At 41.5% G+C, this 12,781-nt stretch overlaps 1 protein-coding gene across 6 annotated transcripts in view; it reads right to left on the bottom strand.

Annotated features, from left to right (window-relative positions):
* GAPVD1 (GTPase activating protein and VPS9 domains 1) overlaps window positions 1–11,549 on the bottom strand; it is an 81,739-nt gene extending 70,190 nt beyond the window's left edge. For 5 of the 6 annotated variants that reach the window (XR_007122216.1, XM_047699348.1, XM_047699350.1 and 2 more), the window contains exon 1: window positions 11,382–11,545. The gene's annotated coding sequence lies outside the window, so the exon portion shown is untranslated. Of the gene's footprint in view, window positions 1–11,381 lie in introns of all 6 variants that reach the window. The other variant, XM_047699352.1, reaches the window with a different exon arrangement.
* Between the last annotated feature and the right edge of the window lie 1,232 nt (window positions 11,550–12,781).

Genomic DNA, 12,781 nt, shown 5'->3' with positions numbered 1-12,781 from the left:
TACTAAAGATGAAATAATTCTGCAAAAAGAATTCACCTACTCTTTCTTAAGCTTTTTGATACAGAAATCTGTTATTTGTAAATATTCTGCAATTCTGCCTTGTGACTTTTAGAGCTAACATATTTTTGTCAGGTATTATGATTTATAAATAATGGAAGTAAAATTGACAGCTGGGGTTAAAGTTTTGCATTAGAAAATGAAAGGAGACAGTTCGGAGGGTGTTAAAAATAGATGCATTTAAGGGCACCTGTGGGGCTCAGTTAAGTGTCTGCTTTCGCTCAGGTCATGACCCCAGGGGCCTGATATCAAGCCCTGCATTGGGCTCTCTGCACAGCGGGGAGTCTGCATCTCCCTTTCTCTCACTCCCTCTTCTTCTCCCCCTGCTCGTTCTCTCTCAAATAAATAAAACCTTTAAAAAAAAAAAAAAAGATGAGTTTAACCTAAGTCCTAAAAACTTTAAAAATATACATATTTGGATAAAATTAAGATAGCTTAGGAAGATAATTTGACCGTGATTCTGTAAAAAGAGAAAAAGGCTAATATCCCTTAACTAATTCTTTTGTCCTTTAAATTTTCCAATTTTTAATTCTTTCAAGGACTCATCGAAAATAAACTGAAAACATAAATTAGTAAGTAGAAAAAAAGGAAGAATGAACATGTTTGACGACATGCTTCCCGCTAGTCTCTAGCGTGGGTGTACTGGCATTACAATGGAGCAAGACCATGCAAGCACCCTCTCGGACAGACAGATTAATGAGCAGACATCTTGCCTGCTTTTACAGTTACAACAGTGGGCTTAAAGCCTTACATTTTAAAAATGTCATACAAAAAAGGTGTATACAAAGATAATTTTGGCCTGATATATATATATAAAATATATATAAATATATAATTATACTGTTAGCATTAAGCTATGCTTTTCTTTTAAACATACGCTCAACCATTCCTTTATACGTATTAAATATGACAACTTGAAGTATCAACAAATAGTTCAAAACTGGGTTTCAGAGTCTGGCTGGCTCAGCTGGAAGAACATGCAATTTCTCATCTCAGGGGGAGGAGTTTGAGCCCCACACTGGGTGTACACATTACTTAAATAAACTTAAAAAAAGAAAACAAAAAACTGGGTTTCAGCTTAGAAACAATGAAAAACTCCCCTACTAAAAATGTTTTTTACAAAGTCACAATACATATTGAAACATATTCCAAAAAATGAGAAAAATATAATAGGTATAAAGAAAGAAATTTTAATTAACTATAACTTAAAAACAAGAGAGGAGCCTGGTTGTAGACGACACAATTCTGGATCTCAGCATTTTGAGTTCGAGCCCCACATTGGGTGTGAAGCCTAGTTAAAATGTGAAAAAAAAAAAGAAAGGGCGCCTGGGTGGCTCAGTTGGTTATACAACTGCCTTCAGGTCAGGTCACAATCCTGGAGCCTCAGGATCAAGTCCCACATCGGGATCCCAGCTCCATGGGGAGTCTGCCTCTCCCTCTAACCTTCTCCCCTCTCATGCTCTCTCTCACACTCTCTCTCAAATAAAAATAAATAAAATCTTTGGGGTGCCTGGGTGGCTCAGTGGGTTAAAGCCTCTGCCTTAGGCTCAGGTCATGATCCCAGAGTCCTGGGATCAAGCCCTGCATCAGACTCCCTGCTCAACAGGGAGCCTTCTTCCCCCCGCTTCCCTCTGCCTGCCTTTCTGCCTACTTGTGATCTCTGTCTCTCGAATAAATAAATAAAATCTTTAAAACATAAATTAAATAAAATAAAATCTTTTTAAAAATTTTTTTAAAAAGAAAAAACAAAAATAAAAACAAAAAATCAAATATCCCAGTACCTGAAGTCTCTTCTAAAATGTATACATGAGGGGCGCCTGGGTGGCTCAGTGGGTTAAAGCCTCTGACTTTGGTCCGGGTCGTGGTCCTGGGGGCCCTGGAATGGAGCCCACATCATGGGGCTCTCTGCTCAGCAGGGAGCCTGTTTCCTCCTCTCTCTCTGCCTGCCTCTCTCTGCCTACTCGTGATCTCTGTCAAATAAATAAATAAATCTTTAAAAAAAATAAAATATATACATGATACAGAAATTATTCGTCCTAGTTTCTTTAAAAATGAAAATACCTTAATTAGGATTACTTAAGGAGCAAAAGCCACAAACACAAGTTTAGGCAGTTTGTAGTGAAAAAATACCTAACTAACATCCTTCATGCCTATGTAAAGATTAACTCCAGGGAAGGAATTAGAGCAAAAAACCAGAAGTTGAAGGGAAAAAAAAAGTGAATTAACCATTTGAGAAAATTTCTTTCAAGTACTGGTCTTTCCATAGCAAGTAGGAGGGATTCCACTTATTTCAGGATTTAAAAAAAAAAATTAAAAATTAAAAGAAAAAAATAAATCATACTTTACCTTGAAGAATCCTAAAGTAATGTGTAACCAACTCCACCCAATCAATCCTAAAAAATTTAAAAAAAAAAAATTTTTTTTTAAATAAAGGGAAAATGTCTAACTATTAGGAATATATCCACTTTCCCTCTTCAATTTTCTACAATAATTAGGGGTAATTTTTCCAAATGCCATTATGAGGCAGCATCACCTTATAAGGTGGGAAGCGCTCTGGATCATCACTGGAAAGCAGCTCACAAACTCACAGCAGAACCAACTGGGTGAAGTGAGAAGTGACAGCATTGTGATAGTGGCCAAGAAGGCACCAGAAGACTAAGGCTTGTTTTGTTTTGTTTAAGGATTTTTATTTATTCATTTGACAGAGATCACAAGTAGGCAGAGAGGCAGGCAGAGAGAGAGGAGGAAGCAGGCTCCCTGTTGAGCAGGCGGGGCTCGAACCCAGGACACCCAGGCGCCCCAATGCTTGTTTTAAAGTCAAGGATGTGGTACCAAGGCAAAACAGAATGCAGGAGAGCTGGAGCACCAAAAGATAACTAGCAATCACTGAACGAAAGGCATGTTCCCGAAGCTTTTCATATGCTCCTGTCATTAGTCAGTCCTATGACCCCCCACTTTACAGATGAGGCATCAGGTTTAGAAAAGTCAAATAACTTCCTGCCTAGCCATTCAGCTGTCATGTGGCAGAGAATTCTAAAACTCATGTTTGGCTTCACAGCCCACACTCTTCATTTCCCCACGCTGCCTCTCTGGCTCTTCTTCAGAATATTGACTTCAGGTTCCCTGTGAGCAATTTCACTGTAGTGAGCACTAGGAAGGGAGTGATACACCTGCAGGCAAATGATCACATAATATGACCTGGGTGGCCTCAATTTTTCAGTATTTCTTCATCCCAAGCTACCTTTACAATCCTTCCTCCCATTTTTCTATTTCAGAGACCTAACATACTAGCCAGAATTTTTTAAAAAAGAAAGAAAGAAAGAAAGAAAGAAAGAAAGAAAGAAAGAAAGAAAGAAAGAAAGAAAAAGTAAAAAAGACTTGGATATTCTATCTAATTTACAAATTCCTCTTCTTTGTTCCGCTTATTCCTTTCCTGGAGCCTTTCTCCAACAGCCCTGAAGCCAATTACATCTATGATTTTTAGGCCACCTCAAATGCCACCTCCTTCAAACAGCATTCCCTGATCTTCCATTCTCCCATTCACTGGTAGTATCTCCAATCTAAATCTTCTTTACCCTTTATCCTTTATCCTGGTACCTCTATATAAACAATTCAGGAGTCTGATGAAGTTCTTTTTTTAAGATTTTATTTTTATTTATTTATTTGACACACAGAGAGAGATCACAAGTAGGCAGAGCAGCAGGCAGAAAAAGAGAAGCAGGCTTCCTGCTGAGCAGAGAACCCGATGCAGGGCTTGATCCCAGGACCCTGGGACCATGACCTGAGCTGAAGGCAGAGGCTTAACCCTCTGAGCCACCCAGGCACCCCATGGAGTCAGATAAAGTTTTAAAATAATCACTCCAGGGGCACCTGGGTAGCTCAGTGGGTTAAAGCCTCTGCCTTCGGCTCAGGTCATGATCCCAGGGTCCTGGGATCGAGCCCCACATCGGGCTCTCTGCTCGGCAGGGAGCCTGTTTCCTCCTCTCTCTCTCTCTGCCTGCCTCTCTGCCTACTTGTGATCTCTGTCTGTCAAATAAATAAATAAAATATTTAAAAATAATAATAATAAATAAAATAAAATAATCACTCCAGGGGCGCGTGGGTGGCACAGTTGGTTAAGCCTCAGACTCTTGGTTTTGGCTCAGGTCATGGTCTCAGGGTTGTGAGATCAAGCCCCAGGAATGTGTGGTGGTTTTGGCTGGAATCCTACCTTCCACAGACTGTAGGAGTTTGGCAAGTTACTTAACCTCTATGTGTTTCAGTTTCTTCTTGAAGCAGAACCTACTTCATAGGGTAGCTGTGTGGATTTTGCAAGTCAGTGAAAGTAAAGCGTCTAGCACGGTGCAAGGCACAATGCAGGAGCAGAATGCATATTAGCCAGACACAGAATATGCATCCCTTCAGCTGCTGAAGTGTAGCAGAACAACATACTTTTTCCTCATTTTCTTTATTTCCTTTAGAAAGGAGAGGGAGTGGAGGGAGGCAGAGGAGAGGGAGAAGGAGAGGGAGAAAGAATCTGAAGAGGACTCCACACTGAGCACAGAGCCCAACATGGGACTTGATCCCATCACTGTGAGATCATGACGTGAGCTGAAAACAAGAGTTGGAGACCTAACCGACTGAGCCACCCACATGCCCCAGAACAAGTTACTTTATGGATAGAATGCCGTGTGCACAGTAGTCACTCATTTATTAGTGCTCTGTAAACAATTTCACATTAGACTCTGAAACTTTCATATTTTGATATAAAAATATTTGGTATGTTTGATATTTCGATATAGAAGACAGGCTGAAGGGGCACCTGGGTGGCTCAGTGGGTTAAGCCTCTGCCTTCAGCTCAGGTCATGATCTCAGGGTCCTGGGATCAAGTCCCGCATCGGGCTCTCTGCTCAGCGGAGAACCTGCTTCCTCCTCTATCTCTCTCTCTGCCTGCCTCTCTGCCTACTTGTGATCTCTCTCTGTGAAATAAATAAATAAAATCTTTAAAAAAAAAAAAAAAAAGAAGACAGGCTGAAGAGTGAGAAATGAATAAATACTGAGTGTAAAATTCTGAGTATAGCCCCAACACATATTGCATATATTACTCTGTGTGCAGGTTTGAAAGTCTATTTTGTTAAACCAGTGCTGTTTTTTTTCAAAGATTTATTTGAGAGAGCAAGCAGAAGCAAGCATGGGGTGGGGGGGGAGCAGAGGGAGAGAGAAACTCAAGCAGACTCCATACTGAGCATGAGCCCATCACTCAGCTGGATCTCCTAAACCTGATATTATGACCTGAGCCAAAACAAAGAGCTGGACACTTAACCAACTGGGCCATCCAGGTGCCCTTAAATCAGTACTGTTCAAAACAAACATAATGTGGGGACACTCAGTCAGGTGAGTGTCTACCTTCGGCTCAGGTCATGATCCCAGGGTCCTGGGATTGAGCCCCACATCAGGCTCTTTGCTCAGCGGAGGCCTGCTTCTCCCTCTTCCTCTGCCTCCTCCCTGCTGCTCATGTTCTGTCTCTCTCTCTCTCTCAAATAAATGAAATCTTTTAAAAGAAAGGGAAAAAAATATTTTTTTACATTAAAAAATAATAATAAAAGGGGGCACCTGGGTGGCTTGGTTGGTTGAGCATCAAATTCTTGATTTTGGCTTATGATCTTGAGGTTGTGGGATTGAGGCCTGTGTTGGGCTCCATGCTTAATGGGGGAGTCTGCTTGAGATACCTCCCTCACCCCCTCCTCCCATTCACACAAGTGAACACACTCTCTCTCTAGAAAAATAAATCTTAAAAAAATAATAATCACTTTATTGATTACTTATTAATTACAAAGGTTAAAGGGCCCCTTTACAATATAAAGCTAGTAGATACTACTTTAGTCAAATGACCAAATTTACATCAATAATGAAATTGACCTCTAGTGCCTCTGATGTGACACACTTGAGACCTAAAATCAACTACACAGCATTCCAACCAAAAATGTTTAACCTGAATCTGATCATGCAGAGACATTCAGACAAATCCAAATTGAGGGGCATCCTACAAAACAACTCGTTTGGATACTGACTGCCATGAAAGACATCCTCCATCCCACCCCCTCCAAAAGGCTGGAAAACCAGTCCAGATTCAAGCAGGCAACTAAATGCAATGCAAGCCCCTTAAAAGCATCTTGGATCAAACACAAAACCAAGGATCTAGGGACAGTATTGGGACAATTGGGGAAATTCGAATAGGTACTATATATTAAAGAATAATATATTTTTTTAAGATTTTATTTATTTATTTGACAGACAGAGATCACAAATAGGCAGAGAGGCAGGCAGAGAGAGAGAGAGGAGGAAGCAGGCTCTCCACTGAGCAGAGAGCCCGATGTGGGGCTCGATCCCAGGACCCTGAGATCATGACCTGAGCCGAAGGCAGAGGCTTAACCCACTGAGCCACGCAGGCGCCCCTATTAAAGAATAATATTATATCCATGTTAAATTTCTTGAGGCTGACTACTGAATTGCAATTATGTGGAAGAAAGTGTTTGTTCTTGGGAAATACATACCCGTATTTAGAGGGTAAAGTGTCCTGATGGTATCTATACCTAACTAGCAAGTGGTTCAGGGAGAAATGTGTCTACTAGTGCATAAAGCAAGCATAGCAAAACGTTAACAACTATGGAATCTAGGTAAGGAGTACAAAGGTATTATTATACTACTGTTGCAACTCTTCTGTAGGCTTATAATTTTTCAAAGAGTTGGGAAACAATACTTAAAAATTATAGATTCAAGGGTGCCTGGCTGGCTCAGACAGAAGAGCACGCAACTCCTGAGCTCGGGGTCGAGAGCTCAAGCCCCACGTGGGTGTAGAAATTACTTTTAAAAAAAAGTTATGGGGGCTCCGGGGTGGCTCAGTAGGTTAAAGCCTATGCCTTTGGCTCAGGTCATGATCCCAGGGTCCTGGGATCGAGCCCCGCATAGGGTTCTCTGCTCAGCGAGAAGCCTGCCTCCCTTCCTCTCTCTCTGCCTGCCTCTCTGCCTACTTGTGTTCTCTGTCTGTCAAATAAATAAATTAAATCTTAAAAAAAAAAAAAAAAAGTTATGGATTCAAAACAAAATCAACAGAAAATAGGGATAGGTGCAAAGATGACTTAGCACCTGTATTAGAATTAACTGTTATCATCATAATTGCTTTTAGTATTTAAAGAAAACTTACGGTATCCCCTTTGCACCACCTCCACCCATTCTTACTGCCTTCCAGAAACTGTGAAATTATGAGGTAGGGTATGCCCATTTTCAACTTTACTAAATAACTGCAAATGTTGTCTCTCAAGGCAGCTGTACCAATTTAAATGCCTACATTGTTTAGAATCTGTCCTACATAGAAACTATCCCACAGCAGTTTCAATTCAGTGACATCTTCACTAACTTTGATACTTGTCAGACATTAAAAATTTTTTTTATCAATCTCATGTGAAAAATTCAGTGTCATTTATACCAACCTAGGATCACAAAGTAAAAGAATCTTAACAAAATAAGAACTTCATCCACAGACCCTTCCTTTTATCACATCACTGTTAAGACATTCAGGATAATCAAACCTACATGGCAACATGTACTAAGAATGATCAGTTCCCACGTGAAACCAAATGCCCATGAAAGCACGGCATAATGTTTGGGAAATAATTTGTCTTTTAAAAAATGTAAGATAAGGGGCACCTGGGTGGCTCAGTGGGTTGAAGCCTCTGCCTTCGGCTCAGGTCATGATCCCAGGGTCCTGGGATCGAGCCCCACGTCAGGCTCTCTGCTCAGCGGGGAGCCTGCTTCCTCTTCTCTCTCGCTCTGCCTGCCTCTCTGCCTACTTGTGATCTCTATCTGTCAATAAATAAATAAAATCTTAAAAACAAAACAAAGCAAAAAAATGTAAGATGAAAAGGTTCAAATTCAACCGGCATACATAATACTATCTGTAAGACTTTTTTTTTAAGATTTTATTTATTTATTGGACAGAGAGAGATCACAAGTGGGCAGAGAGGCAGGCAGAGAGAGAGGGGGAAGGAGGTTCCCCGCCGAGCAGAGAGCCCGTTGAGGGGCTCGATCCCAGGACCCTGCGATCATGACCTGAGCAGAAGGCACAGGATTAACCCACTGAGCCACCAGGCACCCCTATCTGTAAGATTTTTTAAATAGATATTTTATTCCTAGAAATAAATAACCTAGGTCTTATAAATTAACTCATTTACTCATTCCTCATGTATTTACTGAGTACCTGTTCTGTGCCAGCCACTATTCCAGCACTGTGGCAAAGACAAAGTCACTATCCTCACAGACCTAACATTCTAATGGGGAGGCAAAAATTTTAAAAACTAATTTACAAATAATATGGTATGAGACAGATACATGCTATTAAAAAAAATAAAGGGGCAGGGAACAAAGAATGATAAGGGAGGCCGCGTAAGGACACAGAAAGTACCAGGCAATTTCTCTCCACGGCACCGATTTTGTCATACGGTGTGTTCAATTCAGAACAGACTATTTCCGCACCAATATCCTTTTTTTTTTTTAATTCAAGTGTATTTAATATTTGGATCTACAACATTATACTCCCAGAAGTAATAATAGAAACAGTTTACTCTTAAGATATTTCCACAAGCTATCTGACATAGTTTTTGAGGCAAATCCCCCCAAGAGCATAATAATCGCACCAGAATATTTAACTTGCCTTAAATTTCTACCAGCAGGTTAACCAGAAAGATACTATGCTATTACAATATTCTGGCCATTAACAGACAAATGTTTACAGATATATGATCTTATATCTTGGAACCTACTTCTTAATGATCAAAACATAAAGCTATTAGCAAAACATTTTACTTAGAATGTCCAAGGCTGACAAGACCTTAGTCAACTAGGCAGTACCAATGATGAACACTGCCACTTACCAAGAACTTACTATGCACCTGACACTACACTAGGAGTTTTAGAACATTATCTTTAATTATTACATCAGCACCAATATCTTTTCATAAAATACTCTTCTTCACTTTTCCATACCCTGCTTTATTTTTTCCAGGGAAAAAAAAAAGTTTGCTGCAATGGTTTTCCCACTATTGCTATTATTTTAGAGGAAAAAAAATCTCACACAAGGTACTGACAGGTGTTTTACAAACAGCTGCAAATTTCAAGTCCCACACATTCTAAAGAAATGTCAACAGTGATCCATCAGTCAGAAGTCTGATGCTAAAATGAAGCTGAACTGTAAGAATTTAAAATTGAATTTCGAGAAAATGATTTACCAATTCTCCCAACTCTATCACCTGCATGTTTACTTTCTATCATATATGAAAAGAATAGCAGCAATAGGAAAATATATCTGAAGAGAGATCATGTGATTTTTACTTAAAGATTAAAAATAATTAGAATATCCCCCTCTTTGGCACCTAGGTGGCTCAGGTCATGATCCCCAGGTCCTGGGAACAACCCCCACATGGGTGGGAAGCCCCACTTCCGCCCAACTCCCTGCTCAAAGGGAAGTCTGCTTCTTCCTCTGCCCCTCCCCCAAACTCATTTTTGTCTCTCTCCCCCTCAGATGAATAAAATCTTAAAAAAAAAAAAAAAAAGAGTATCTCTCTCTTTAAAAGCCACACTACCTATATGATTTGAAGAAAACCAGCACACATTAAAATTTCTTTTCACAGGCTTACACAAGAGCTTAGAAGGCTTCAACCACTTAGAACTAGGCGATGCCTTCCTACAAACATCTAAGAGCCAAAGTATTCACTTCCCTTTTTTCCTCAGACTATTTTGCTGATTCCCCAGTACCCTGAATGAAGTATCTACAGTCTATCTTTCAAAATTATTACTCTGACTCAGCCAAATCTTCTTTTACTTCTGTGTACAAAATTCCCTCTTTATCTATACTATAATCCTATCTGCTTTGTCTTCTTAAAAAAAAAAAAAAAAAGATTCAAATATCTTTCAGTCCAATTTATAGATCACCAAACACTTACTTCTACCTCAGGAGTTCTTCATCTTTTTTGTACCACGGATCTTTTTGGTAGTCTGATGAAGCCTATGAACTCTCAGATTTTGATTTTGATTTTATTGATTTGATTATAATCTCAACACCCAACGTGGGGCCTGAACTCACAGCCCTGAGATCAAGAGTTGCACACTCTACCAACTCAGCCAACCAGGCATCCCTCAGATTGCTTTTAAATAACTAAATATATGAAATCATGAAAGAAACCAATTATATGGAACTGTTATTTAAAAATCATGACTTGTTAATATGTGTGGCTTTATCATCACATTAAATAACAAGATCTAACAGTGTACCTAATAATGCTATAAATTCAAAAAACTATATAAGCATAAATGATATTGAGAGATCTGCAAAAAGTGTAAACATGATACAAAAAATTTATAATTTTTATTGGTGACAAGGTCACAGGCATTGCTAATTCCACTGTGGTTTGTTGCCTACATTCATAATTGAAAGAACTAAAAATTAGTTCCTAGGTAATAAAAATAGATGTGATTTTATCCCCATTCTAGTTCAAAAATCCCCTATAAAAATCCACCAAATGGTGAAATCCCAGGTTAAAATCCTTTCTAGTTCAAAGCTGTGCTCAAACTGACTTCTGTCACAAATTTTAAAATAAAAAAGATTCCTCCCTTGGCCTAGCTCTCATCTGAACATATCACCATGTCTGTTTTCCCACAGACTTATACACAGAACACTGTTTATTTCTATGGTTTGCCCAGCCAGCACCCATTTAAATTTGACAGTCAATAAAAGGTGAAGTTGAAGGAAAAGCAGATGGAAGCAACCACCAGTCTCTCAATTCCAAGACATTCAACAGCAGGTAGAAAGATGCCAAGTATACTGAGTGTGTGTTTTTCGAAGCTGGGCTGCCCCCAGACCCAGGAGTCCAGCTTGTCAGGAATCCCCGAAGCATGACACCTTCACCAGCGTCACTCAGAAGATATTCCACCTCCCTCTCGCCTCCTGTGCTCAGTTCTCCACCTGCCAGGTCGCTCGCCTGAGGCTCCCACCCGAAGCCGCCCCGCCGTTCTTCCGTCGGTTCCCATCCCATCCCCCACGCGTCCCTCCCTCCCGTCTGCCCCAGGCCGCCCTGGCCCGCGGGCGCCGCCACATCTGTCCCCTGGGCCTAACCGTGTGTCTCCCTACCCTTACTTCCACCGACACGGGAGGGAAGGGCCCAGAGCCCAGGGGTCATCTGCACTGGGTGGCCCGGCCATTAGGCGCAGGCTGCGGCCCTAGGCCAGACCAGCCCGGCCGCCAGGCAGCGAGCCGCGCACTCCGCGCTACTTAACCGGAGACGCGCACTCACCACGGGGATCACACGAAGGAGGACACCCAGGTCTCGCCGCACCGCCACTCGGCCTCGGAACCGTCGCCGTCGCCGCGAACTGCCACCGCCGCTGCCGCCGCCGCCACTACTCGCTAGCTGGCTTCCCTGCGTCCTGCGGCGGCGCTGCCGCCACGCCATGGCGCGTGCGCAGCGCCGCGGGGGCCCCTGGGACTGGTGGTTCGCGCGGGCGGTCAAAGCGGCCCTTCGGTTTTAGCCCGCACGGTCGGCCACCGGCTGGAGCTTTCGGGGGCGTCTGCGGTACCGCGAAGCCCCTTCGGGAAAACCGTTCCTCAACTGACCCGCGACCTTGCTTCTGCACAGGTTGCTGCTGGCTGTGAAAAACACGCCTGTGCAAGTCCGTGTAAAGTAAAAGAATTTAGAACATTAACATCTTCGGTTACAAGTGTCTCTTTCCCCGGACACATGACTCGACTCACGCGCGCGCGCACGCACAGACACATCACCTCCACCTTTCTGTTAAAAGTTTTGCAAGTGGCCTTCAATGGTATCGGGATTTTCCGTCTTAAACTTGATTTCCCAGTCCTCGTTTTATCCTTTTACTTACTGTGAATTTGACCATACAGTTTTTTAAGTTGGCTGATTTATCTGATAAAATTTTATTTTACAAAAATAACTCAGGTATATTCAAACGTCAAGTTAACGGAGCTGAACAGTCATAGAAACTTTAGAATTGGAAGACACGTTATAGGTTATTAGTCTAACTCCTGCCCAGGCAGGAATTCGCTCTTGTACATTCCATGCAATGATCTTCCAACTTTTTTTTTTTTTTTTAAGATTTTATTTATTCATTTGAGAGAGAGAGAGCAGGAGCAGGAAGAAAGAGAAATGGACTCCCCGCTGAGCCAGGAGCCGGACCTGGAGCTCCATCCCAGCCCCAGGAGATCATCATGACCCCACCAGAGCGCAGACACTTAACGTCTGAGCCACCCAGGCGCCCCCGTCTTCCAACTTCTATTTCCACAGTTCCAATTTCAGGGAGCTATCTCAAGTGAGATAGCCCGCTCCACTGTTGGACAGCTCTAAAAGTTAGAAAGTTCTGCCTTGGGTGAAATCGGCTTCCCTTTTACCTCCTTCCAGTGCTAGAAGTTCTGATGTCTGGAACAATATACAATGTTTTCCATTTTACAGCCTTTCAAAAAACTCAAAACAACGATTATATCCTCCATCACTGGGACTCTCCAGACCAAAAAAAAAAAAAAAAAAAAAGTAATATTCAGTTTTCCAGCTATTTCAAATGTGAATCAGCTCCCACATTGCTTTCCATTTAGTCATCCTCCTTGATGTATTACACTTAAAAATTGTCAAAATTTGCTATTTATTGCCTCATTTTATTAGCATGATAGCATTCTACAGTTAGC

The sequence above is a fragment of the Lutra lutra genome, chromosome 13 (assembly GCF_902655055.1).
Source record: "Lutra lutra chromosome 13, mLutLut1.2, whole genome shotgun sequence".
Taxonomy (NCBI): domain Eukaryota; kingdom Metazoa; phylum Chordata; class Mammalia; order Carnivora; family Mustelidae; genus Lutra; species Lutra lutra.
Note: the sequence above shows the minus strand (reverse complement) of the source record. Positions and strands in the feature narration are given on the sequence as shown.